Below are 27,340 nucleotides of genomic sequence, written 5' to 3'. Positions count from 1 at the left end.
AAACAGGGCTCTGCCTTATGTTGCTTTCTTTCACTTTACAGATGCTAAAAACTTTCATTTCAAGTTTCTATCTCCTAGAAGTGGCATGAAAAAAAAGCTGGTTATTATTCCTAAACCCATTGAAATTGCATTTGTGGCATCAAAATGGATTTTTTTTAAAGCAGGATGTTGGATTGACAGTAAAGCAGCTGCTCTGCAACAAACGAAAGCAAAAATTAATAAGAGACCTTAGCAAAAGAAAGACTATTGGTTTTGTACACCCAGAGCAAATTGGCTGGATTTAGAAGAGCACACTTTGATCTTTTCCAGACTAATTACTGCTCTGTGGTTTGACTGTTTTGTGCATTAGTTGCCCTTCATACAAAACCGAAACTGCTATGGTGCACAGCTGTAATACAAATGAAAATTTGACATTCAGTAAACAAAGCATGGCAAGGGTCATTCTTTCAGGACAATAACTGCATAATACAATTTTAGAATGCCTTTTGTATACCAAAAAATGACATTTTTTTTAAATTTTTTATTGTTATGTTAATCACCATATATTACATCATTAGTTTTTGGTGCAGTGTTCCATGATTCATTGTTTGTTCATAACACCCAGTGCTCCATGCAGAACGTGCCCTCCTCAATACCCATCACCAGGCTAACCCATCCCCCTACCCCCCTCCCCTCTAGAACCCTCAGTTTGTTTTTCAGAGTCCATCATCTCTCATGGTTCGTCTCCCCCTCTGACATACTCCCCTTTTCTTCCTCTCCTGTTAGCTTCTTCTTCTTCTTTTTTCTTAAAATATGTTGCGTTATTTGTTTCAGAAGTACAGATCTGTGATTCAACAGTCTTGCACAATTCACAGCGCTCACCGTAGCACATACCCTCCCCAATGTCTATCACCCAGCCACCCCATCCCTCCCACCCCCAACCACTCCAGTAACACTCAGTTTCTTTCCTGAGATTAAGAATTCCTCATATCAGTGAGGTCATGTGATACATGTCTTTCTCTGATTGACTTATTTCACTCAGCATAACACCCTCCAGTTCCATCCACGTCGTTGCAAATGGCAAGATCTCATTCCTTTTGATGGCTGCATAATATTCCATTGTGTATATATACCACATCTTCTCTATCCATTCATCTGTCGATGGGCATCTTGGCTCTTTCCACAGTTTGGCTATGGTGGACATTGCTGCTATAAACATTGGGGTGCACGTACCCCTTCGGGTCCCTACATTTGTATCTTTGTGGTAAATACCCAGTAGTGCAATTGCTGGATCGAACGGTAGCTCTAATTTCAACTGTTTGAGGAACCTCCATACTGTTTTCCAGAGGGGTTGCACCAGCTTGCATTCCCACCAACAGTGTAGGAGGGTTCCCCTTTCTCCACATCCCCGCCAACATCTGTCGTTCCCTGACTTGTTAATTTTAGCCATTCTGACGGGTGTGAGGTGGTATCTCATTGAGGTTTTGATTTGGATTTCCCTGATGCCGAGCGATGTTGAGCACTTTTTCATGTGCCTGTTGGCCGTTTGGATGTCTTCTTTGGAGAAATGTCTGTTCATGTCTTCTGCCCATTTCTTGATTGGATTATTTGTTCTTTGGGTGTTGAGTTTGATAACTTCTTTATAGATTTTGGATACTAGCCCTTTATCTGATATGTCATTTGCAAATATTTTCTCCCATTCTGTCGGTTGTCTTTTGGTTTTGTGGACTGTTTCTTTTGCTGTGCAAAAGCTTTTTATCTTGATGAAATCCCAATAGTTCATTTTTGCCCTGGCTTCCCAAAAAATGACACATTTTAAGGCAGTTTTGAACTCAGAGTAGGCAGTCAAGGCTGTTTGTAAGGGACAGAGAGATTGCTCCCAACTCTGATCTATACATACAGATGGAAAACAGTTTATTTCAACATTGTAGAAATGCTAAGGAATTCACATATTTACAGAAACAAATGTGTCCATTTTTAGAAGATGGCTTTTCATTTGTCTATAAGGTTAATTGGGAGCAGATTTCTTAAGTAGCTGTTTACTGAAGCAATAATGGTGTTTATTCACCAATATGATTCTGGATTTGCTTCTGGGAAAGAATTCAGAGTATTTTATATGTAGACTTTATATCAAAATACTTAATGCTATATTTTTCAGAAAATGCAATGAATTAAATATTATAAATTATTATTTTCAACAACCCCAATTGAGGAATTTTTAAATTTTTCATTATTTATAGATCACCATAATTACTAAGGCATCAGTCTCTTCCTGACTAAGAGATATATTTAGCTTATCATCAAGTTATCCTTCTAAATGGCATGACTTTAGTTTGCATTTTTAATGCAGTTTTGATGGTCACTCTAATAAGCTGTACAATAAGTACATAAAAAATGGATCAAGTATATTGAAAGGCTTTTATATTATACTTGATTCAGTCTGTATTTAAATCAACTTAACCTTTGAAGCTATACAAACGTTACCCAGTTTTTTTTCAACACACACATTCACACAACTTCAAGATACCTACACTTAAAAGTGAGAGGACTTTCAATAATTCAGCTATTTAAAGTTGAAATATTTCAAATATAGAGAAATACTTGATTAAAGAAGTGATCTGTCAGAAACATTTCTGGCTAGGCTAGACAAAAAAACACCAACCCTTTTTTTATGCTTTATTTCTCTCAAACTTTTGAAAAGAGGTGATGTAGAGAATATTGATGATATAGTTCATGGAATTAGCCATTCACCAGAAACAGAAAAAAATCTGTATCTGGGATAACCGTAACTGGGAAAGTGTGCCAGAGTGTCAGAGACTGGAGATACCGAGCTCCTCTTTCAACCATTTATGAATACCACACGTTCAATGTTGAGCAAGTTGCCTCTGTCATCATTTAATTGCTAGAAGAATTATATAAATTGTATGACCTTCAGTGCCTCCCCTTTTCGCTTTCAAAACTTAACTGGATACATCCTTCGTATACACACAAAGCTGTTTTCTAAATGCCTGTTTCTGTCTGGCTCATTTACCTTTACCTAACAGAACAGCTCTTCTGGGGGGTGGGGGGGGGTGGCAGCACGCAGAGTAGTTACCTATTCACAGCAAGAGACTTGAGAGTTCAGTACAATAGATTTTCACAATATATTTAGGAGAGGCCCAGAGCTACAGTGCTAAGCACCATGTGGAAAGGTAGATAAATACATAGAGATAGAACCATAGACCTCAGCCAAGTGGAGTGAAGAATAACAGAGAATCTATAACACTTTCTACTTCAGCAGCAGTCAAACCCAACCTCTGCAAATTAATCAGCCTGCAAAACACCACGGATGGAGAAAAGAGGATACTGATTCCTGGAGAAGTCACCTATATTTTATTTTCCCATTAAAAATAATCACAGAATGCTATTCTAAAATACGAACATTTTCCCCCATTAAGTATAAAAAAGACCAGTTCCTTTTTGCTAATACTTCTGAGATTATCTCAAAATGACTCCATGAAACACTTTTAATTTTCATCTGGGGAGAAAATTGTTAAATAAATCCTTAAAGCATTATTTGCCCTGCATGCCATGTTTTTCCTTAAGGGTGTTAGAGTCCTGGGGTTATAGTAATTTACTGATGACTCAGTTTAGTGCACTTTTGTTCCTGTGACCATTAATAATGTAATGTCCCTTTCCATTTGCTTTTGTCCTTCCTCATGGCTTTAGATTTAGAAACTACCTGCAAAGGAACAAGAAATTTAAAAATACTTATACCCAAATTAAAGATCCCTTCTAATTTACCCCCACTCAAAAATTAAAAATAAATGCTCATTGAGGTACAAATTTTTACCAAAAAAAAAAAATGTAATTCTGAGAAACAAATTCGGTTTATTTAGCAGGGGAAGCTGTTTTCCATGTTCTCTTAATTATCCTGTAAAATAATAAAGAATTCTTTCATGTGCTGCACAATCAATTATAACCTTATGATTGAAAGACTTTTTGAACCCCTGCCCCCACCATCAAATGGTTAATGTTCCAAGTTTGTGCTTTGGGGGTTGTTATAGTCACTAGTTCTGTTTTAAATTAAACACCTAATTAAAAGGAAGCCATTCATAAATAGCAATGTGCTGAAATCGGAATGGAATAACAGTGGCTCCACATATGTCCTGTTTTCCCACAAGGCTCTTAGAACAGTTTTTCCCCAGGAACAAACTGAAATTTGTCAACAAGCTCAACTGTAACCTTTGCTGAGTATGCAAACTGGCCACTCCTATCCCCAGCACGCTTCGGGGTGAGAGAATGGCAGCCATTGTCCTCTGTCTCTAGAAATACCCCTACAGCACAGTGTCCTCACAGGTTATTCTGAGACTATTACTAATACTTCCCTGCTTCCTTCTGGCAAGAACCTAACTCCACACAGACCAAGAGAGAACAAAATTCTCAACCTGTGGGTGAAATGTGAGTACTTTCTGGAAATCTCGTAAAAAAAAAAAAATTACTCCTGTATAACGGGGCCTTTAACTGCTCCCCACACCATTGTTCATCTTCTTAAGGTCGGAGGTTACAGGGTACTTTTTAACATGGGTTTAACACTTGCTGATCACTGAGAAGATGAAAGGCATAAATGGACAAGACTGGATATCAGGCTTCATTCACACCACCACTGTTTTGGTGTCTTGCTTTTCATTTCTGTGCATTCAAATGCTTACCAGCAAGATTTGAAAATTTCAGGATTCGTCCAGCGCCAGAGCAGAAGATAGTGTATTCTGAGTATTCCATCATCTGGTGACGGCTGGTTATACAGCTGACTGCCCTCTGGCCTCAGGAAGTTTTTTCACATTTCTCTTCCCTCAATATAAAGTGGGGATAAAAGATAGCTATGTGGGATAAAGGCTGGCAAGGGTGAATGAATGAAATTGTGTCTTTAAACGATTTGAAGTCAGGTGCAATTTAAGTAAAAAAAAAAAGAGTACCTTTAACATATTGTGATCTTACATCAAAGCAAAGGGAATGTAATCTGCTGCTTTTCCATCTGAACAAATCCAATAGCAATCATGCTTATTAAATATTTGCACGTAGTTCTTTCTGTGATAAAATTTGTACCGTCATCCAGGAACTAATTATCTCAAATGAGAGACTGTATGTGAAAGTACTTTGTAAAGTGTAAAGTATAAAGTACTACACTTGTAATAATAATAGTGATAGGCATTAAGTGCTTACCCTGTACCAGGCAATATGTTCGACAAGGGTTTATTTAAACCTCCCAGCAACCTTTGGAGATAGATGCTAACATTGCCACTTTAGAAGTGACAAACCTGAGAGACACTGAGGCACTTGCCTGTTCCACACTGCAAGAAGGAGAAACCAAGGAAGAAGCCCAGGTCTGTCTGATTTCCAAACCCAAGCACATGACCCACACTACCCTAATTGACGGATTGTTGTGACAGCAGCGATGACCTTTTTCCCATATTAAAATACAGTGCTTTTTCTACTGGGTATTTACCACAAAGATACAAATGTAGGGATCCGAAGGGGCACATGCACCCCAATGTTTATAGCAGCAATGTCCACAATAGCCAAACTATGGAAAGAGTCTAGCTGTCCATCAACAGATGAATGGATAAAGAAGATGTGGTATATATATACAATGGAATACTACTCAGCCATCAAAAAAATGAAATCTTGCCATTTGCAATGATGTGGATGGAACTAGAGGGTATTATGCTGAGCGAAATAAGTCAATCAGAGAAAGACAAGTATCATATGATCTCACTGATAGAGGAATTTGAGAAACAAAACAGAGGATCATAGGGGAAGGGAGGGAAAAAACGAAACAAGACGAAACTAGAAGGGAGACAAACCATAAGAGACTCTTAACCTCAGGAAACAAACTGAGGGTTGCTGGAGTGGTGGGGGGTGGGAGGGACGGGGTGGCTGGGTGATGGACACTGGGGAGGGTATGTGCTATGGTGAGCGCTGTGAATTGTGTAAGACTGATGAATCGCAGACCTGTACCCCTGAAACAAATAACACATTATATGTTAATAAAAAATTTTTAAAAGATATGGTGCTTTTTCATGACTGACAATTATACGTCTGAAAATGCAGATGTTATTATAAATTAGAAAGCTGAAACATGGCATGTTTTGTTCATAAAAGCCTTTTCCAAATGACTCTTCTTATGCAGTATTTACTTTTATAGAAAAGTAAATATTGCACCCTAGAAGAAATTGCTTTTGTTATTTTGTTGCTTAGATGAGTACAGTAAGTGCTATAAACACAAGCTGTCACATCATTACTTGTTAACAATTAGATTCTTAGGGGCACCTGGGTGACTCAGTCGTTAAGCGTCTGCCTTCAGCTCAGGTCATGATCCCAGGGTCCTGGGATCGAGCCCCACTGGGATCGAGCCCCACATCGGGCTCTCTGCTCCGTGGGAAGCCTGCTTCTCCATCTCCCACTCCCCCTGCTTGTGTTCCCTCTTTCACTGTGTCTCTGTCTTACAAAATAAATAAATAATAAATAAAATCTTACAAAAAAAATTAGATTCTTAAATATTTGATATTAACCTCTATGGCACCAGACTATATTGGTGACAGTTAACACTATAATCAAGTGCTATTACGTATTCAAATAAATATATAATTACCAATTCTACATATGAATTTCCTAATCTGGAAATTTCCTGATATGAAAATAACAGAACCATAAACAAAAGTTTTCACTAAATCATTTTAGTTAAGAATTTATAAGAATCCTATTTTTCAAATATCCATCGTATCACTTTTGATTACGGTAGCAATAAACTATTTTTTTTAAAAGATTTTATTTATTTGACAGAGAGAGACACAGCGAGAGAGGGAACACAAGCAGGGGGAGTGGGAGAGGGAGAAGCAGGCCTCCCGCCGAGCAGGGAGCCCGATGTGGGGCTCAATCCCAGGACTCTGGGATCATGACCTGAGCCGAAGGCAAACGCTTAACGACTGAGCCACCCAGGTGCCCAGCAATAAACTATTTCTACTTTACAAAAAAAAAATCTGTGTCACAGAAAAGTTGTAAGAGGTGGTGAAACAAAGTAGTTCAATTTCTTCTAAAAGTTAGGTGAATGAAAAACTGGCCCAACCATTTAAGGATACTTCTAACTTTTAAAATGTTTTATAAGAAACAAATCAACTCCAAATGCTCATTAACCACAATTAACATTTCAGAGTATTGCAATTAATTTTGGAACATGGTATATGAAAGAAAAAAGGACTAAGAGTTCACAATACAAACCTTGCTAGAATAATGGACTGTGATAATTGGGGGTTCCATTACAATGCAGAGGAAATCTTTTCTAGTATCAAAATATTTTCTTCATTCTACCATTACAGTACTGCAAAAAGTCTGGGAAAAGATTAGGAGCTATGTATTGAAGAAACTTGGTGTGAACTTTGCTAACAACAATCCAAATAAGTTTTTAGATTACTCTTTCAAGAAATTGCAGTATTTCATGCAAAACGGTATCCACTTTACCACTAAGGTAATTTTTTACTCACCACGAAATGAAAATCTATATTCTGCTCTCCCTTGCATGTCTCTTTAAAACCTCAAACCAGAGGAATGAGTCACATTTTGGGACCGTTTTCTTTTTTAATCTTCTTCACTCTTCTATTCTGTTTCTAAAGGGACACTTAGTTTTAACTAGATTGCAATTTCATCTGAAAAGAATTGAACAGGCTTTCTAGAATGAGTTAAAGATTACCCACTGAGAGTATTTTTGGCAGCTACCTTTAAAGATGCAAGGATCTGTAAAAAATGGTACATCTAGATTTAATACAGATAATACTTGGTTCTTTGAGATAGAAACGGTGTAATTGTGATATTGGCAGGAAAGATATGTAAGATGTGCTTTTCACTTATAACATCTCTTTGGACAAGCACAGTTTTCTTTATAGAATTTTATTACATTGAGAATGCTAAGTACATTAGTGAATTTCTTATACAATGACAGTAGAAACATCTGGTGTCATTTTTAATTCAAACGGTTAAATATACGCCGTATTATTTTATGTTACTTGCAATTAGAGTGTGAAACTCAAGGTGTGTGGTAAAAGTTATTTATTATCCAATCATTTCTATGAAAAATAAAGAGGAAAGGGGTACCTGGGTGGCTCAGTCGTTAAGCGTCTGCCTTCGGCTCAGGTCATGATCCCAGCGTCCTGGGATCTGAGCCCTGCATCGGGCTCCTTGCTCTGCAGAGAGCCTGCTTCTCCCTCTCCCACTCCCCCTGCTTGTGTTCCCTCTCTCGCTGTGTCTCTCTCTGTCAAATAAATAAAATCTTTAAAAAAAAAAAAAGAAAAAGAAAAAGAAAGAGGAAAGTATTAGACTCGTACTTTTGGAAACAGATACCTAAACAAATAGTTCAGGGAAAAGTCAAAGGTGAAAACAAAAACAAAGGTGATAACAAATAAGAAAAATTTTTTTTCTTTTTTGTTTTTTTTTATTATATCCATCTGATGGATACTAACGAAAGATATTGCGTTAATTATTTCACAATATATGTAAGTCAAGCCATTAAAAAATCATAAATAAATGTTTCCCTACGTGCCAAGCACTGTGTTATTTTACAAAAATTACTTAATTAATTCCTTATAACACCCACATGAGGTAGGTAGGTATCCATTTTACAAATGAGGAAAAAGAAGCTTAAAGGGTTAAATAAAGGGTTAAATAACTTCTCCAAGGTCACAGACTGAATTCAAGTTTACTCCAATCTTCAGTGTAGTCTAGTAACTGTTCCTCATTGTTCAATAGCTATGAAAACCATAACTTTCTTATTCACACTAAGACTTATGGTAACCAAATACACATTGGCACTACATTTCCAAATGAAGGAACTTAGAAATAGGGATTTCTGGTATATATTAAATATACATTTATCATGTTCTAGGCACTGGACCAGGTGTCTATGATATAACAATGAAAGAGAACATAGTCCTTGCCCTCCAAATGAGCACAGTCTAAAAGAAGACAAACATTTAAAAGGTAATTGCAATCAAGGGAAGTGCCATAAAATAATAACAGCTAATCCTTTTTGAGCACTTGCAGTGTGCCAGTCACTGTTAATAAGCACCTTATATGTTTACTCAAGTAATCTTCACAACAATCTATGAGATAGATACTAAAGAGATAAAGAGGTATATTGTTGGAACACAGAAAAGAAAGCCCTTTCACTCTATCTAGATAGGCCAGACAATTGAGCTGAGTCCTATAGGATATATATGTCCACAAGAAGGAGGGATGTATCAGTCAGTATAATGTAAGATAGACCACAGGACACAAAACCCCCCAAATCTTGTTGATTTGTAAAAAGATTTATAACTGTTCACAAAACCCATCAGGTTAGCTTGGGGGCTCTTCATGTCTTCTCACTCTGGGACCCAGACTGACGGAGCTTCCACCATCTGGAGCATCACCAGTTGCTCTACGCAGAAGGGGATGTCGTAAATATTGCACTGGCTCTCCAAGTCTCTATCTCTAACAAATGTGTCACCAATGCTCTGTTTTCATTTGCTAAAGCAAGTCACATGGTCACACCTAGCTTTGATGGGGAACGGAAGTGCCATCCTACTATCTACCCAGGGGTAAGAGAATAACCCTAATGCTTACCAAAGGGTGGAGAAGATAAGTAAACCAAAGACAAAGGACATATGCAAAGGAATGGGAGTGAAAGAGTGTTTGATAATGGTGGTTTTGATGATAAAAGCATAGGGTGTACATAAGGGAAGCATGGGAAGGAGGAAAAGTCAGGTGAGTGCCCATCATGAAGACTCTTAACACCTGTGGCAAGTTTAGACCTCATCTTTTAGGCCATAGGAAGCTACTGTAGGATTTTAAGCAGGAAGAGAAATACTGTCAAAATTTTCATTCACAAAGGCCATGCTAGCTGAAACAAGAAAAAAAAAATTAGAAGAAAATAGAGATAAGGGGACTGTATGAGTTTCCCATCTCTGTGTAACAAGTTACCACAGACTTAGCAGCTTAAAACAACACAATTTATTAGCTCACAGTTTCAATAGAGTAGAAGCTGAGCTTAGCTGAGTCCTCTGCTTCCAGGCCTCACCAAATTGCAATCCAAGTGTCAGCTGAGTCACCAGAGGCTCCATAGGGGAAAGAGCCACTTCCAAGCTCCCTTATGTTGTTGGCAGAATTCGCTTCCCTGCAGCTACAGGACTGAAGGTTTTAGTTTCTTCCTGAAGGCCACCCTCAGCTCCTAAAAAGTCACTCACAGCTCTTTGCCACATGGGCTTCTCCAACATGGCCACTTGCTTTGTTAAGTTTATTTATTCAAAGCCAACAAGGGGGAGAGTGTCTTACCTTAAGGAGGGCCTAGACCCTCCTTTTTAAGGGCTCTTACCTGAATAAGTCAGGCCCACCCAGGATAATCTTGATTATCAGTTGATTTTGCAATTAAGTGATTCAGGACCCCCTTTGTGTGTGAATAAAAACATCATGGGATTGCCAGGAACCCAAACAGCCCAAATACCACCTCAGTGTGCTTGCTTTTTAGAATTCTGTGACATGCACATGCCGCCTGCTGAGGATGTGAAAGGGGACAAGTCAGAGAAGATAATGAACCAATTTCAGGTGTCTTCACATTCTGTCAAAGTGACCATTGGAAAGTGTTTATCACTATTATTTATAACATTGAAAGAAAAAAGATTTTGAAATTTGTGGTTGGTCTAGAACGCTTGGCTAACACTCCATGGATAATAACCAAAAGATAATTGCATAGTAAGACTGCTGTATTTCACTCAAAGGGAAACAATGAAAAAAGATGGTCTCGTGAACTTTTGTGTTCTCCCAAACTAACATTTTACATATAAAAATTAGCTCAAAACATATTCCAAGCATTTTTTATCACAATCATAACCCATTATCAGTTGAACAAATAACAAATGAATATAGCATCTTCTGTGGGAAAAAAACAATCTTATTTAACAATGAACATAACCTCTTATTGCCATATGATACAATAAACCGATTATATATAAATGTACAATTTGGCAAGTTTTAACATATATTTATAGGCATGCACAATTTTTCCTCATTCCTATTTGTATTCTCTATTCCTGTCCCTCACTAGCCCTATCTCCCTCATCTCTAAGCAGCCATGGATCTGCACTGTATCACTTTATTTTTTTTTAGATTTTATTTAAATTCAAGTTAGTTAACATATAGTATACAATTTCAAGGGTAATATTTAGTGATTCATCAGTTGCATAAAACACTCACTCCTCACTACATCCAGTGCCCTCCTTAATGCCCATCACCCAATTACCCCATCTCCCCACCCACCTCCCCTCCAGCAGCCCTGTTTGTTCCCTAGAGTTAAGAGTCTCTTATGATTTGCCTCCGTTTTTATCTTATTTTTCCTTCCCTTCCCCTATGTTCATCAGGGCACCGTATTACATTAAATTTCTTTGCACCTCCTAGAATTTTATGTAAGTGGTATGATTTATGTCTTGCTTTTTTCACTCATCATATTTATTTTGAGATACACCTGTGTTGTACTCATCGCTCCCTTTTATATCTTAGTATTCCACTGCGTAGATATAACACAATTTATTTATTCACCTATTGAGGGATATCTGGATTGTTTCTAGTTTGGGGCTATTATAAATAAAACTGCTAAGAACAACCATATTCAAGTCTATGTATAGGCACAAGCTCTCTTTCCTCTTAGGTAAACACCTAGGAGCAAAATGACCAGGTCATATGGTAAGAGTATGTTTAGCATTTTTAAAACTGCCTAACTAGTCGCCAAACTAGTTGTACTCACCTACATTCCCATTTTACATATATCAGTTCTGGTTCCTCTACATCCTCAACTCTTGATGGGGTCAGTCTTTTTCATTCTAACCATTCTAAAAGGTGTGTGGTGGTATTCACTGTAGTTTTAATTTGCATTTCCTTGATGAATAATGATGTTGAGCATCTTTTAATATGTTTATTTTATATATGAATATATTTTTGGTATGTCTCTGTTCAAATCTTTTACCTGTTTTTAAACTGGATTATGTATCTTTTATCAGATGTAGGCTTTGAAGATATTTTCTCCCACTCTTTGGTTTCTCATTTCATTCTCTTATAGTGTCTTTGAAAAGCAGTTTCTAATTTTAATGAAGTCTAATTTACCAAGTTTTCTTGCAGATCGTTTTCATATGCATGGAATCTTTACCTAAGCCACAGTCACGAAGATTTTCACTATTTTTGTATCCTTTGGATAAAGACCTAGTAGTGCAATTGCTGGGTTGTAGGGTAGTTCTATTTTTAACTTTTTGCAGACCTCCATACTCTTTTCCAGAGTGGCTGCACCAGTTTGCATTCCCACCAATAATGTAAGAGGGTTCCCCTTTCTCCACATCCTTGCCAACATCTGCTGTTTCCGGAGTTATTAATTTTACCCATTCTGACAGGTGTGAGGTGGTATCTCATTGTGGTTTTGATTTGTATTTCCCTGATGCTGAGTGATGTTGAACATTTTTTCATGTGTCTGTTTTACATTTGTGTGTCTTCTTTGGAGAAATGTCTATTCATGCCTTCTGCCCATTTCTTGATTGGATTTTTTATTTTGGGGGTGTTGAATTTGATTAGTTCTTTATAGATTTTGGATACTAGCTTTTTATCTGTCGAGATATTTGTCATTTGCAAATATCTTCTCCCATTCTGTAGGTTCCCTTTTAGTTTTTGTTATTGTTGTTGTTTCCTTTGCTGTGCAAAAGCTTTTTATCCTAATGCCGTCCCAACAGTTCATTTTTGCTTTTGTTTCCCTTGCCTCTGGAGATGTGTCTAGCGAGAAGTTGCTACGGCCAAGGTCAAAGAGGTTGCTGCCTGTGTTCTCCTCGAGGATTTTGATGGATTCCTATCTCATATTTAGGTCTTTCATCCAGGAGAGAGAGAATCTTAAACAGGCTCCAGGCCCAGCATGGAGTCTGACCTGGGGCTCAGTCTCACAACGCTGAGATCTTGACCTGAGCCAAAATCAGGAGTCGGAGGCTTAACCAGCTAAGTTACTCTGATGCCCCAAGATTTATATCTATCTTGAGTTAATTTTTATACATGGTATAAAGTATTGATGAAGGGTTTATTTTTTGCATTTAGATATTCCATTATTCCAGAACCATTTGATTAAAAGATTTTTCACCACTGAATTGCCTTTACACCTTTGTCAAAATCAATTGTCTTAAAAATGTGGGTATATTTCTGGACTTTCTACTCCGTTACATTGATTTATTCCTCTATTTTTACCCTAAGACCACACCATCTTGATTACTGCAGCTCCATAATTACCCTTGAACAAAGGTCATATTAACTCATGAACTTTTTGTTTTTGCTTTTTTTATTCTTAGCATTTCCTTATGAACTTTAGAATCGATTCATTAATTTCTATAAAGAGATGTGCTAAGATCTTTATTGAGATTGCACTGAATCTAAATATCAATTTGGGGACACTTGACGTCTTAACAATTTTGAATCTTCCTATACATAACAGGGTACACCTCTTCATTTAGGTCTTTAACTCGCTCAGTAATATTTTGTAGTTTCCAGCATATAGGTGTTGGGCATCTTTTGTCAGATTTATCCTTAAGTATTTTATATTTTTATGCTATATAAATATTATTTCAATTTCCAATTGTTTATCACTAGTGTATAGAAATACAATTATGATATACCGTACATGTTATTTAATATATTGTAACAATCTAATTGAATAGTTTATGTTCTGCAACCTTGATAAAATCACATTTAGTATCATATTTGTAGAATCCACAAGGTTTTCTGCATGTCATCTGCCAAAAAAATAGTTTTACTTCTTCCTTTCTAACCTGGACGCCTTTTCTTCCTCTTGCCAGTTGCACTGGCTATACCTTCAACATAATTCAACATTATATTGAATAGAAATGATGAAAACACACATCCTTTCCTTGTTCCTCATTTTAGAAGGAGTGCATTAATTCTCTGCCCATTAAGTATGATGTTAGCTCTAGATTTTTCATGGATTGTCTTTATCAGGTTGAAGAAGTGCCTTTATAGTCCTAGTTGGCTGAGTTTTTATCAGGAATAGGTGTTGGGCTTTGTCCAATACTGTTCATGTATCTAATGAGATGGACATACGATTTTTCTTTTTTAGTTTGTTAACAGGCTGATTTTTAAAAAGATTTTATTTATTTGACAGAGAGAGAGCACGAGTAGGGGGACGGGCAGAATGAGAGGGAGAAGCAGGCTCCCCATGGAGCAGGGAGCCTGAGCGGGACTTGATCCCAGGACACTGAGATCATGACCTGTGCTGAAGGCAGACGCTTAACCGACTGAGCTACCCAGGTGCCCCGATATGCTGATTTTTATCAGTTGATTTTCAAATGTTAAACCAATCTTACACCCTTAGGATAAACTCCATTGGTCACAATGTATGCTTTTTGTATATTGTTGAATTTGATTTGCCAAAATCAAATTCAACAATATACCAAATTTGATTTGCCAAAATTTTGATTTGCCAAAATTTTACTTAGAACTTTTGCATATATGTTAATGAGATATGTGTCTATAGTTTTTTTCTCTTATTATCTGAGTTACTCAATTTCTTTAATAGATATAAGACTATTCAAGTAATCTATTTCTCTTGAGAGAGCTTTAGTAGTTTGCATCTCTCAAGGAATTCTTCCATTTCATCTATGTTGCTAAACTTACTGGCCTAAAGTTGTTTGAAATAGTTTTTTATCCTTTACATAGCTGTAAGACAGACTGATTTCCTCTCTCATTCCTGATATGGGTAGTTTGTGTCTTGTCTCTTTTTTTTCTTGATCACTCTGACTAGAAGTTGATTACTTTGTTTTCTTCAAACACTCAGCTGTTGGTTTCCTTGACTTTTCTCTCCTGTTTTTGTTTTCTATTTCATTTATTTCTACCCTCTTTTCTTCTATTTTAGGTATAATCTGCTCTTCCTTTTTCTAGTTTCCTAAGGGGAAGCTGAGATCTTCTGAGACTTTTCTTCTTTTCTAATGTAGGCACTTGGTACTCTAACTGTCCCACTAAGTACTACTTCAGCAGCAGTATCCTACACATCTTGGTGTGTTCTGTTTCCCTTTTAATTCACTTCAAAATAGTTATATTTTTCTTTTGATTTCTTCTTTGTTCCAATGGGTTATCTAGAATTTAGAAATGTGTTCTTTAGTTTCCAGAGATCTTTTGGTTATTGATGCCTAACTTAACTCCATAGTGACCAGAGAAGATATGTTTTTATGACACGAAATGTCGACCTCTGAGAGTCGGGGACCTGGGGCAGCGAAGGAACTGAGAAAAAGAGATGACAGTACAGTGAGGCACAGGGCACCCCGAACAAACAGCCCGAGGTGCCGAGGTTTATTTTCCATACTCTTATATACCTTCCACAGCAGGGGCGTAGTAAGGCACATTCCTCCATGTACACAGGATTAGTCAGGCACATAAGAATCTTTAAAACAGAATAAAGGAACAAAGAGGGGAGTGCAGTGTTTACAGGGACGAGGGAACAAAGAGGGGGAAGGAGTGCCCAGCCTGCTGTTTGCAGCTGGCTTCCTACCTACTAAACATCTGCTGCTGCGGACTTTAGAACTGACCACACACATCCCAAGGGCATTTCACTCTGATCCTTTTGGGTTATTTTTAACCCTGCAATCTCGAGTTTTCTCAGAGATCTAGGAGTCTGAGCGAACATGCACCAGTGGTCGTTGTGGCGTTCTGTTTCCCACAGAGAAAACCTTTAAACTCATTTAAACATGTTCTATACCCCAAGATATGGTCTATCTTGGTAAATGATCTATTGCATATGAAAAGAATATGCATTCTGCTGTTTTTGGATGGGGTTTTCTAAAATGTCAATTAGTTGAAGTTTGTTAATAGGATTGTTCAAGTCTTTCACGTCCTTGTTTATTTTCTGTCTAGTCTATCAATCATTGAAAGGTTTTTAAATTTCTGACTATAATTGTGCATTTGTCTACTCCTTGATGTCCCATCAGTTTGTGTTTCTTGTATTTTGAATTTCTGCTAGCTGTATAAATGTTCTGGATTGTTTTGCCTCATGATACTCTGAGTCTTTTATCATTATGAAATCACATTCTTCATCCCTACTAACAGTAACTGTTCTTAAATCTACTTTGTTTGCTATCAATAACCATTCCAGCTTTTATATAATTAATATCAGCATGAAATATCTTTTCCCATTTGTTACTTTTTACCTATTTGTGTCTTTATATTTCAACTGTGTTTCTTGTAAGCAGTATATTATTGAGTTTTGCTTTTATTCAAAATGATCATCTGTGCCTTACAATTAGAGTGCTCAGACCATTTACATTTAATGCCATCAACGATGTGGTTAAGTTAGAGTCTATCACATTACTGTTTTTTTCTATATGGTCCATCTGTTCTTTTTCCCTTTTTCCTCTTTTTCTACCTTCTTTTCAATTGAATAAAATAAGTATATTTTTGCTGGGTATAGAATACTAGACGGGCAATTTTTTCCCCTCACTACTTGAAAATAGGTTGCTCCACTATTTTCTCACTTGTATTGTGTCAGATGAGAAATCTACGGTTATCTTTATCTTGTTTCCTCTGTTTGTAATATGTATGAGGTAAGCAAAAAAAAAAAAACAAAAAAATCAGCCATACCTGATTTAAATGATGAGATTTGGGACTTTTGAGCTAATGAGATTTAGATGAAATTCTTTACTTTGTGTTGATGCTGTAACTGGAGATTTGAGATGGGATGAATGTATTTTACATGTGGGACAGATATACTTGGGGGACAGAAAAATGGACTACGGTCAGCAGAAAAAATGGTTCTCAGAAATACTCATGTTCTAATTCATGAGACCTATGAATATGTTAGGTTAGATGCAAAAGGTAATTAAATTTGCAGATAGAGTAAAGGTTGTTAATCAGATGACCTTAAAATAGGGAAATTATCCTGCATTATCTGTGTGAGTTTAATCTAACCACAAGGGTTTTTAAAAGTGGAAGAGAGAGGCAGAATACAGTGAGAAAAAGAAATGTAACTATGGAAGAAAGATCACAGAGATGCTTAGTGCTGGGTTTGAAGATGGAGGAAGGGGCCATAAGCCAAGGAACATGAGTGGCCTCTAGACACTGAAAGAGACAAGGAAGCCAGGTCTTTCCTATAACTTCCAGAAAGGAAGGAATGCAGCCCTTGGTGATACCTTGTTTTTAGCCCAGTCAGACCCATGTCAGACTTCTGACCTACAAAACTCTAGGATAATAAATTTGGGTTGCTTTAAGCTCCTCAGGTAATTTGTTAGCCGCTATAGGAAATTAATACGATGTCTTTTTTCTTCTCTGGCTGACTTTAAGCTTTTTTTTTAATCACTGGTTTTGAAAGATGACATCTTTACATGCCATACACATACTCCCATCTTTTCCCCAGAAAAGGCACTAATAGAAAATGTAATTTAAAAAACTGTGCCAATAAAGAAAAAAGCAATAGCTGAGAAAAAGAGGAGAAAGTTTAACAATGCATAGTTGGGTCAATTATACAGAACACTTTCCCTTGAAGGTAGACCTTTCGAAGACATTGCTCATTTTTTAGTTAACTATAGGCAATATCAACATTTTTAGAATAATTATACATTATTATCAAGGTCCTAAGCTCTCAAAATAAAGGAAGAAAATTAGTATATATTAAAGCTGCTCCATGGGGGAACAGTATTCACAAAACAATAATATAAATGTTTCCTTATATGCCACTGAAGGACATAATGTAGGCTATTTTATCTTAAACTGGCCTAACAAATTCATTTCAAGAATAATGTGGGGCACCTGGGTGGCTTAGTTGGTTAAGTGTCTGCCTTCCGCTCACGTCATGGGATCCCAGGATCCTGGGATGGAGCCCTGCACTGGGCTCCCTGCTCAGCCAGGAGTCGGCTTCTCCCTCTCCCTCTGCCCCTCCCCCAGCTCATGCTCTCTCTCTCTCTCTCTGTCTCTCTCTATCAAATAAATAAACAAATCTTAAAAAAAAATAAAGGTGAGACCCATACCTTTAAAAAGAAAAGAATGCTTTAATGATGCTATTAACCCAACTAAATTCTATATTCTATCAGGATTATAGAATTAGATTGTGTTTTTTAAAGCTCCTTTCTTCTGAGAAACTCAGGCTGCTTTTATATATAATGACATTAAATGTCACAGTGGTCCCAAGAGTTTCATCAAGAGGCAATCAGAATTCCCAAATAAATCCAATTCCCCACCCCACCCCCAAATGCTAACATTGGGGAATCAGGCAAACTTTTTGTTTTCTAACTAAAGAAACTCTGAAGATATTTTTAAGTAAGTAAGGGCTAAGGGTTAAGAGAGGGCATTCAGCTGTGTAGGTACAAAACAACTGAATTTTGGCAAAGCAAGTTCCTAATTTTCAGATGATTTAAGATAAACTATGCCTATGGGAAGAAAAAAAACCTTTTAAACTTTTAAAAAAATTACACAAGTCATATGTGTTCATTTTCAAAAAATCAACCCATAATCCCACTGCCCAGGACAACCTCTATTAACATAGTGGCATACCTCTGTTGACCTGGATGTTTTCTATTTGCCCCTCCAGATCCCCTCTCAATCCTGCCACCCTGCTCTGTGCCTTAGGAGACAATCCCTTTGCAGCCTGATTTCTGCTTGAGCTCAGTGAATGAAGAACACTGGTTAAGAGTAGGGGGTGGAAGGAGAGGCCAAGACACTCACTCCCTAGCACCCACACTGTACAGTTGCTGTGGGAAGGCTACACGCCTTTAGAAAAAGTCATCAATCCTGTCAAAAGGTGTTTCCACATAGCTCTCCCTGCCTCACAGCCCCTTCCTCCAGCCCCTTCAGGCAGACCTGCAGGTGGTAAGAACCTATCCTCCACACCCTCACCAGCTCCAGGTTCTATCCCATACCTTGTTGTTTCTCTATAGCCTGCCTACACCTTGTGAATAATCCTGATATTGAACTCTCTCACATTACTCAAGTTGAGTGTGCCATCTGTATCCTGCTGCTACCTTGACTAAAACCCCTTTCCAGGTTTTTAAATGGAAACTATGTATATTATAATTACATATATATATTTACACACACACATTCTTGTTTTTAGATAATAAGCCAGCTATTATATAGCTATATTACAATCTATACAAATCACTACGATTCAAAATTTTCAGTTTCCATTTTCTACTCAAAACAGTAATGCAGTAAATACGTATATACATGTATCTTTGCCCTCTTGTCTATAGTACTGCCACAGGATACTTTCTTGGCAGCAGTATTTCTGGGACATATAAATATGCACATATGTAAGGCTTTTGATGTTGCCAAATGGCTTTTCATGCAGGCCATAATGATATTCACTTCTGCATGCAGTGTACAAGAATGCCCGGATGCCCATTGTCCCACCCACTCACTAACATTCTACCAAACATCTTTGCAGAAGGAAAATTCACCTCTTCAGTTCTGTTGTACACACACCACCTCATACTCTGCACTCAAGTCATACCCAAAGCCACCAAGTTGATAGATGGATAACAATTTAAACATCATCTCTTAATTCCAATTTCAGAAACCATAAAATAGAGCTTTTTGGTATCTCCTCCCTTTCCCACGTTGCCACAGTAAGTAGTCCTTTAACCTATAAAATGTGTAAAATTTTCCACTAATTTGTTAGAAGTGGAAAAACCATACGTTTAATCCTAAACCAAAAAACTAGGGCAAATTTAATGAAGTCCCTAAGTTTCTTTTACAGAGTCTAAAGGAAAATAATCACACATTAAAATTTAAGCCATTCCCATAAAAATGAATTGAACCCCAAGGTTGTGGAAGACATCAGAGTCCACTGTTATGAGAGGTACGAGCATGGGTGAAATGTGTCCTTCCCCCACAGCAGCTGTCTAACACAGGAACAGGAAGAGGCCGGACAACATTAAAGGTGGCTTAAGAGTGGAACTGAAAAAAATCTAAGAATGGGTTCTCTGAGGAACAAAAAAACCTCTAGCTAATCAAGAAAAAAGAGCAAATACATACAGAAAGTAAGGAATGAAATAAGGCTATAATGATAGATCTGGAAGATTTTTTTCTTTACAAAATACTGTCTACAACTTCATGCTAAAACTTTAAAAAATATATATGAAATATATAATTTCCGGGACGCCTGGGTGGCTCAGTTGGTTAGGTGACTGCCTTGGGCTCAGGTCATGATCCTGGAGTCCCGGGATAGAGTCCCGCATCAGGCTCCCTGCTCAGCGGGGAGTCTGCTTCTCCCTCTGGCCCTCTTCCCTCTCATGCTATCTATCTCTCATTCTCTCTCTCTCTCAAATAAATAAATAAAATTTTAAAAATATATAATTTTCTCAGAAAATAAAAATGACAAGCATTATTTGATCAGATGAATATCTAGGGAAGAAGCGGAAAATGTTGTCAAAGAAGGCAGAACAGACTATATACATTAAGAAGACAGCTTTAAATTCCATTGTCCCATTGTCCTTTTGACCCTGGGTAACACCAACTCCCCACCTCCTCCAACTGTCCCATGAGCTTTGCTGGAGAAAAATCACAGTCAAGTAGATGGAAGCTACTATAGTTTTATGGTCATCAACCTCAAATGGGCTCTCAGCACTGAAAAGAAACTACAGAATTATGTTTTTCTAGTTGTCTTACTTTTCTATTCTCCACATCTCTGTAACATAGATAAAAATCTTCTCTATTCTTCTCAAACTTCTGAATTCTGCCACACACACATCCCTCCCCACTCAGCCCTGCAGAATCACTCAGCAGGCAATCTGAGGCAATCAGACTTCTGTTTTCATAGAGAAACAAAAGTCATCAAAAGGACCCCCTCAAATTCCTGCCACCAGAACAATAACACAAATCTATCTATGTATGAATCTTCGTTTCTTCCCTCCTGTTTCAGAGGAAGAAGTGGCCTACCTCTTATGACTTCTCAAGTGCCTTACTCTATCCTGTATCTTCAAACTGCCTCACTCCGCTGGCTCCTTCCCATCAGTCTTCCAATACTTCCCCTCCTACGTGCTCCCTTCCTTTCTGCTCCCCTTCATTTCACAACCCACCACATTCTGGCTATTTGTCCCAACAAACTTCCCCTTGTCAAACTCATCACTGACCTCCATGTTGTTGAAACCAGTTGACACTTTTCAGTTCTTCACCTGCTTGTACCCTGGGCAGTATTTGATACTGCTGTCCTCACCTTTTCACCTTCTCCCTAATTAACAGGATTTTTATTATTTCTACTTAGCTCATATCTCTACGGATTGAATTTCCAATTTGTAATACAATTTGTAATGATCTATTGGTGCACTTATTTAATCAGCACAAGGTAAAAAAGTTCAAATCCTGCCAAAGTCAGTCTCCTTCCCACCCCTGCACCCCAGTCCCCCAATTTCCTTACCCAGAGGCATGTCTGTAAGCACTGTGTGAGCCTGGAGCTGCAGAGCACCATCTTTCCCACCATGAAAAATTCTGCTTGCGATTCAATAAATTATCTGAATCTTGGTTTGTGTAGACTTGCAATCTACATGCAATTTTAACTAAATCGATAGCTTTTACATTTTCATTTGTGTACATAAGCTCTCCCCACCCTTTTTTCAACATCCATTAGTTAACTGATCTTTGTAAACTGGCATTGAAACATTACAACAATGTTTTGTTGTACCAATTTTATAAACTTTTACAGTGCAATACGTGTTGTTTTTCCGAGACAAACCAAACTATTTCAAGGTTCTTGCTGCCTGCTTTAGCAGCATTTGATGGGAGGATCTTTTACATACATTTGTAATAGATGAAAAATAAACCAGATTGCAAATCCTTTTTTTTTTTAAGCTTAAACCATGCACCAAGTCTCTGGTCCAAATTGTGTAGGATAAGTTAAACTTAAATTGCATTCTATTAACCAATATGAATGTATTTCTGTAAGCATAGTTATGTTGAAATAAAGTTTTAAAAAGCAAAAAAAAAAAAAAAAAAATTCTGCTTGCCCAAGAGTGAAGCTGAACAGAAGGAACCAGAGAGGAAGGTTCCTGATGACACTGTTTTGAGTATATGGGTCTAATTAACTTTAATTAATCTCTAGACTTTTCTAGTAATAAAGAATAAGTTTCCTTTTTTTGAAAAGCTAGCTTGAATTGTGTTTCTGTTAATTTGCAGCTGAAGCAGTCTTCTGAGGGAGCAGGTTCTAGAAATTTCTAGAACACAAAATTGACAGGGTTTCATAATCAATTGTATGTGGAAAGTCAAATTTTCCAAGTGTAAACATAGGCCTGGAGAGAGTTGGATAGGGTCATAAGTTCAAGTGTGACAAAAAGGAGTTCACATTTCACAAAGTTGCCATATGTGATTATGTGAGGAAGGGTGAAGAGCAGAAACACTTTAAGTGACCCAAAGCTAGTCACTGAGGTGGATGTTCAAAAATAAGCCAAAGCCTAGCAATCAGACAGTAAAGATTCCACAAACTCTTGGCCTTGAGTAAGACTCAGGTTGGGAAACAGATCAGTTTAGCCAAGGGAATCTGAGATACCAACTGCCAAGAAAAATTCAAGGTTCTAGAAATAAACAGATCAAAGTTACACCGCATAGGTGTAGGAATAACCAGATCTTGATAAGCAAGACAAGTAAATACCCATGTGAAATAGAAAAAAGGAAAGAAAGTGGGTTAGGTGGAACAAGACTAGCACTCGCAACAAAAGCCTTAAAATTACCTCGGAAGAACAAGGACAGTTTGTTCTCTGGCTTCTTTTGCAGTTACTACTGAAAGAAGGTAGCTCTGGGTACAAAAGACAGTATAAAAAATAGTTGTCACTAATATTAGGTGACTGTGATATAATCGATATTAGGAAGGCTGGGAGAAGGGTAGGAAAACTGGATATACTGAGGTATTCTTATAGAAAAGGTTAAATGAATAGAAAGCATAGAGAGATCACAGAAAAAAGATCATGCATATTCTGAAAAATAAAGCAAAGATAAAGCAGAAAAAGACAGGGAAGTTCAAATGACTGTGGGCAAAAGCCCACAATCCAGTTGAACGTTGACACTGTTTTCCTTTGGGGAACGCAAAGAGGAAGTCAAGTAAAAATACTGACATTAGGGGTCTAAGACGTTATCCTCAGCTTGGATGTCTTTTTATATTAAAAGTGGGTAATTCTGATCTTGTAATAATTCATTGCACTGGTGGGGTAGGATTTCTGCACATCCTGTGTGAAGAATGGATCCCGGTTCAATTTTGGCTCTGTGCTAATTCAAACATACTTTCCATTCTGTGCACCACTCAGGATGAACCTGAAGGCTTTACCTGAAATTACAGAAAGCTGTCTGTACTGTATTGGCTGAGTTCCCCCAAACTGACCAGTCATTCATAAGGGGCAGCACAATTCAAGGCCAAGGAATGTAGGAACTGTCTGTCATTCCCTGTGTTTACTTAGACAATAGAGCCCATGTTAAACTTGTAAATTAGAAAACATTTTATCAGAGTTTGGGGATAGAATTCAGTGGTGGAAGAGGTTTTTGCTGAGTAGGAGGTTCCTAAAAATACCTTAGGAACCAGAGCAAGACTGCTTGCTCATGGCCCTCCAGACTCTCTCATGCACTTCTCTCAATTCATCCGAGTAAGTATAAAAACAACTAGAAGTAACATGGACAATTCAAAGAGCTAGTTTATTTCTATTTGTTGGACAAATGGATAAAGATCAACATGTTCTCTCCTGCAACTAAAATATTCAAACCATAAGGACAAAAAGCAGAAAGCTACATCATAAAAAATCATTTTCCTTTCATGTAGTGAAGCGGGCAGCCCTGGGGACTTCCACTTCCAGGAAGATGGAGCAGGCATAATTTTCCCTATTTCTTCCACTAAGACTGAAAACATGTAAAACAAACCTAAGAAGACTCTGTAAGGTGGAAAAGACACGCAGACTGGCTAAAGGACTTAGAATCTGAGGAACAACATGATGGTGAGTTCCCTGGGGTTTTGTTTTTGTTTTATTTTTGTCTCATATAATCTCAGACTTGGAGCTGAAAAAGCCGAGACAACCTGCTTTTGCCCCCGTCAGTGGGTGCAGACCAAAAAAGCCCCCCCAATAACCTGCCCTCCACAGCCAAAGTTCCAGGAAAGAGACAGTCTAGCAAGACAGAAAACTTCTAGCCGAATACCACAGAAAAAGCTGTGGTCCCACCACAGAGATTTATGCTGAGTTAAAAAAGCCAAGCCAAAAAACTACATACTGTATGATTCATTATATAACATTTTTTAAAAGATATTTATTTATTTATTTATTTATTTATTTATTTAAGGGAGAGAGAATGAGTAGAGGGGAAGGGCAGAGGGACAGAGAGAGAGAGAGAGAGAAGCAGACTCCCTGCGGAGTAGGAAGCCCAATGCAGGAACTCGATCCCGGGACCTGGAGATCATGACCTGAGCCGAAGGCAGACGCTCAACGGACTGAGCCACCCAGGCGCCCCTATAACATTTTTGAAATGATAGCTCACTCACAAGTTTGACAGGGTGCCCTATTATCAGAATGTCTTAGTTCCTCACCATGTGGACCCCTCCATTGGACTGCTTGGGTGTCTTCATGCGTGACCCAGGAGCCAGCTTCTCCCAGAGTGATCCAAGAGACAGCAAGGCAGAAACTACAATGTCCTTCATGACCAAGCCTCAGAAGTCACACACCATCATTTAGATAATACCCAACTGGCTGCACAGTTCAATCATACTGAGTGTGAGAGAGGACTACGCAAGGATGTGAATACCAGCAGTTGAGAACACTGGAATCTATCTTGGAAACTGGCTACCACAGTAGAATAGAAAATATCAGAATGCAAAACAAGGATCCTTAGCAAGAAATGTGCGCATTTCAACAACCACTGCAGCCAACTACTATCAGTGGTCTGAGAGACACAGTAGAGCATACATGATTAATACACACATTAAGAAAGAGTCATTCAATCTTTTTTTTTGTTGGCATCTTTCTTGATTTTTGGAATCTGATGATCAATATGATCACTGAGAATTAATGTTGAATGTTCTGCAGTTTAAGTTTATATTAACATAATTCACAGTTGGTTATGAAGAGAACTAAGAAAAGCATTTTTCTGCTGCTGTTAGCAAAAAAGTATTAGGATTTTCGAGACTTTTAAATATCTCATTACAAACTTCCAGCGTGCTTGCTAGAAGGGATATTAGGAAATGGGACATTTTTCTAGTATAATCATTGTAACACTGTAACAGAACTGGTACTAATTTTTCTATAAAAGGATGGTTTTATTATTGGAAGAAAACAATTAGAAAGTAAAAAAATTATAGAGCAAAAACTACAGAGCTGTGTTCAAGTTCAAGTGCTGGATCTAGAGACTTAAATAGTAATAATATTAAGGGGTGCCTGGGTGGCTCAGTAGGTTGAGCATCTGACTCCTGATTTCGGCTCAGTCATGATCCTGGGGTCCTGGGATCCAGGCCTGAGTCAAGTTCCATGCTCAGTGTGGAGTCTGAGATTCTCCCTCTCCCTCTCCCTCCACCCCTCCCCCCACTCACAGGCACACACTTTCTTTTAAATAAATAAATCTTTAAAAAAAACAGAACAGCATTCACTGCAACAAGTAATCTTAGACTTTATTAAACTACTTCATTTTTTTTTTTTTAAGTAATGTCTGCAGCCAATGTGGGGCTTGAACTCAACCCGGAGCTCAAGAGCCTCATGCTCCACCGACTGAGCTGGCCTGGCGCCCCTAAGCTACTTGTTTTTCTAAGATGTTTATTTTTTTTTAAGATTTTATTTATTTATGGGCGCCTGGGTGGCTCAGTTGGTTGAGCGACTGCCTTCGGCTCAGGTCATGATCCTGCGGAGTCCCAGGATAGAGTCCCGCGTCGGGCTCCCTGCTCGGCGGGGAGTCTGCTTCTCCCTCTGACCCTCTTCCCTCTCGTACTTTCTATCTCTCATTCTCTCTCTCTCTCAAATGGATGAATAAAATCTTTTTAAAAAAATGTTAAAAAAAGATTTTATTTATTTATTTAAGAGAAAGAGAGAGAGCACAAGCAGGGGGAGCAGCAGAGAAAGACGGAGAAGCAGGCTCCCTGAGACCAACATGGAGCTTGATCCTGACGAAGGCACACGCTTTAACCGATTGAGCCACCCAGGCGCCCCTTAAACTACTCAACAACAACAAAAAAAGATTTTATTTATTTATTTGAGAGAGAGAGAGAGAGAGAGAGCAAGCACAAGCAGGGGCAGCGGCAGGCAGAGGGAGAAGCAGGCTACCGGCTGAGCAAGGAGCTGGATGCGGGACTCGATCACTGGGATCATGACCTGAGCCCAAGGCAGACCCTTAACCTACTAAAGCCAGCCAGGCACCCCTAAACTATTTTTAAATAAAGAAAAACTTATGTGCCAGACCTAGTAATAAATGTTTTCTTAAATATTTTAACAAATCTGCAAAATCCAAATAAACATTTCAATTTCTAATATACGTACAAATGAAAGGTTTAAAACTCCCAAATTCAAAAATTCTGGAAACAATTCAAATATTATCAAAGAAGGAAAAAATAGATACAGTTACCTGCCTGTGATGATTCATTTTATGTACCAAAGGGTGCCCAGATTAAACATTATTCCTGGGTGTGTCTGTGAGGCTTTTTCCAGATGAGATGAGCATTCGAACTGGTGGACTCGGAAAAGTAGGTTGCCCTCTCCAGTGTGTGTGGGCATCATCCAATCCTTTGAGGGTGTAAATAGAACAAAACGAGGAAGGAAAGAGGAATTCGTCCCTTCTTACTTCCTGTCCACCTGCTGAGTTGGAATATAGTCTTCTCTCGTCCTTGTTACGGTCTTTATGCCACCTGCTCCCCGGCTTCTCAGGGCCTTTGCATTTAGCGTGGGGTTGAGACAGTGAGGGACTACTGGAACAAACCCCAGGTGAAAAACACTAATGTAGCCAGTGGACTTCTGTTTCCTGTTACCGTTAATCCGCTTGTCCCACAGAGCAAGAGCACCATGCAGGCTATATATAAGGGGGAACCTAGCTCCAAATAGCACCAATGAGCTGCCTGAATTGCCTGCCAATACCAACCAATCAGGATAGGTCCTTCCAACCAATTAGAATGAGGCCCTTCGAACCAATCAGGAGGAAGCACTTCCCCCGCCCACCCCCGGCTTTTCAGTCGTTAGCACATTGGACCGTGAAGTGAATTTTTCCACGTATAGGCAGGGTCTTGGCGTTGTTGCAGGAAGGTACCTAAATTGCTTCGTGTTGATTTTCTGTCTCCGTTTAGGTCATGCTGGAGCCCCAGTAAAGTCTTGCATGTCCCTTTGACTTTTGGGTCCAG

At 38.2% G+C, this 27,340-nt stretch overlaps 1 long non-coding RNA gene across 1 annotated transcript; it reads right to left on the bottom strand.

Moving 5' to 3' along the window:
* On the bottom strand, positions 1 to 26,980 carry LOC148161551 (uncharacterized). The gene is made up of 3 exons (XR_015767529.1): positions 26,575 to 26,980; positions 4,671 to 4,810; positions 1 to 74 (listed from the first exon to the last, which is right to left on the bottom strand). It is a non-coding gene; the product is annotated as an uncharacterized LOC148161551 (long non-coding RNA).
* Positions 26,981 to 27,340: the final 360 nt, after the last annotated feature.

The sequence above is a fragment of the Eumetopias jubatus genome, unplaced genomic scaffold, assembly GCF_037043125.1.
Source record: "Eumetopias jubatus isolate StellerSeaLion01/CBP00866 unplaced genomic scaffold, mEumJub1_p1.0 scaffold_164, whole genome shotgun sequence".
NCBI lineage: Eukaryota > Metazoa > Chordata > Mammalia > Carnivora > Otariidae > Eumetopias > Eumetopias jubatus.
This window is presented reverse-complemented; position numbering and strand designations above follow the sequence as displayed.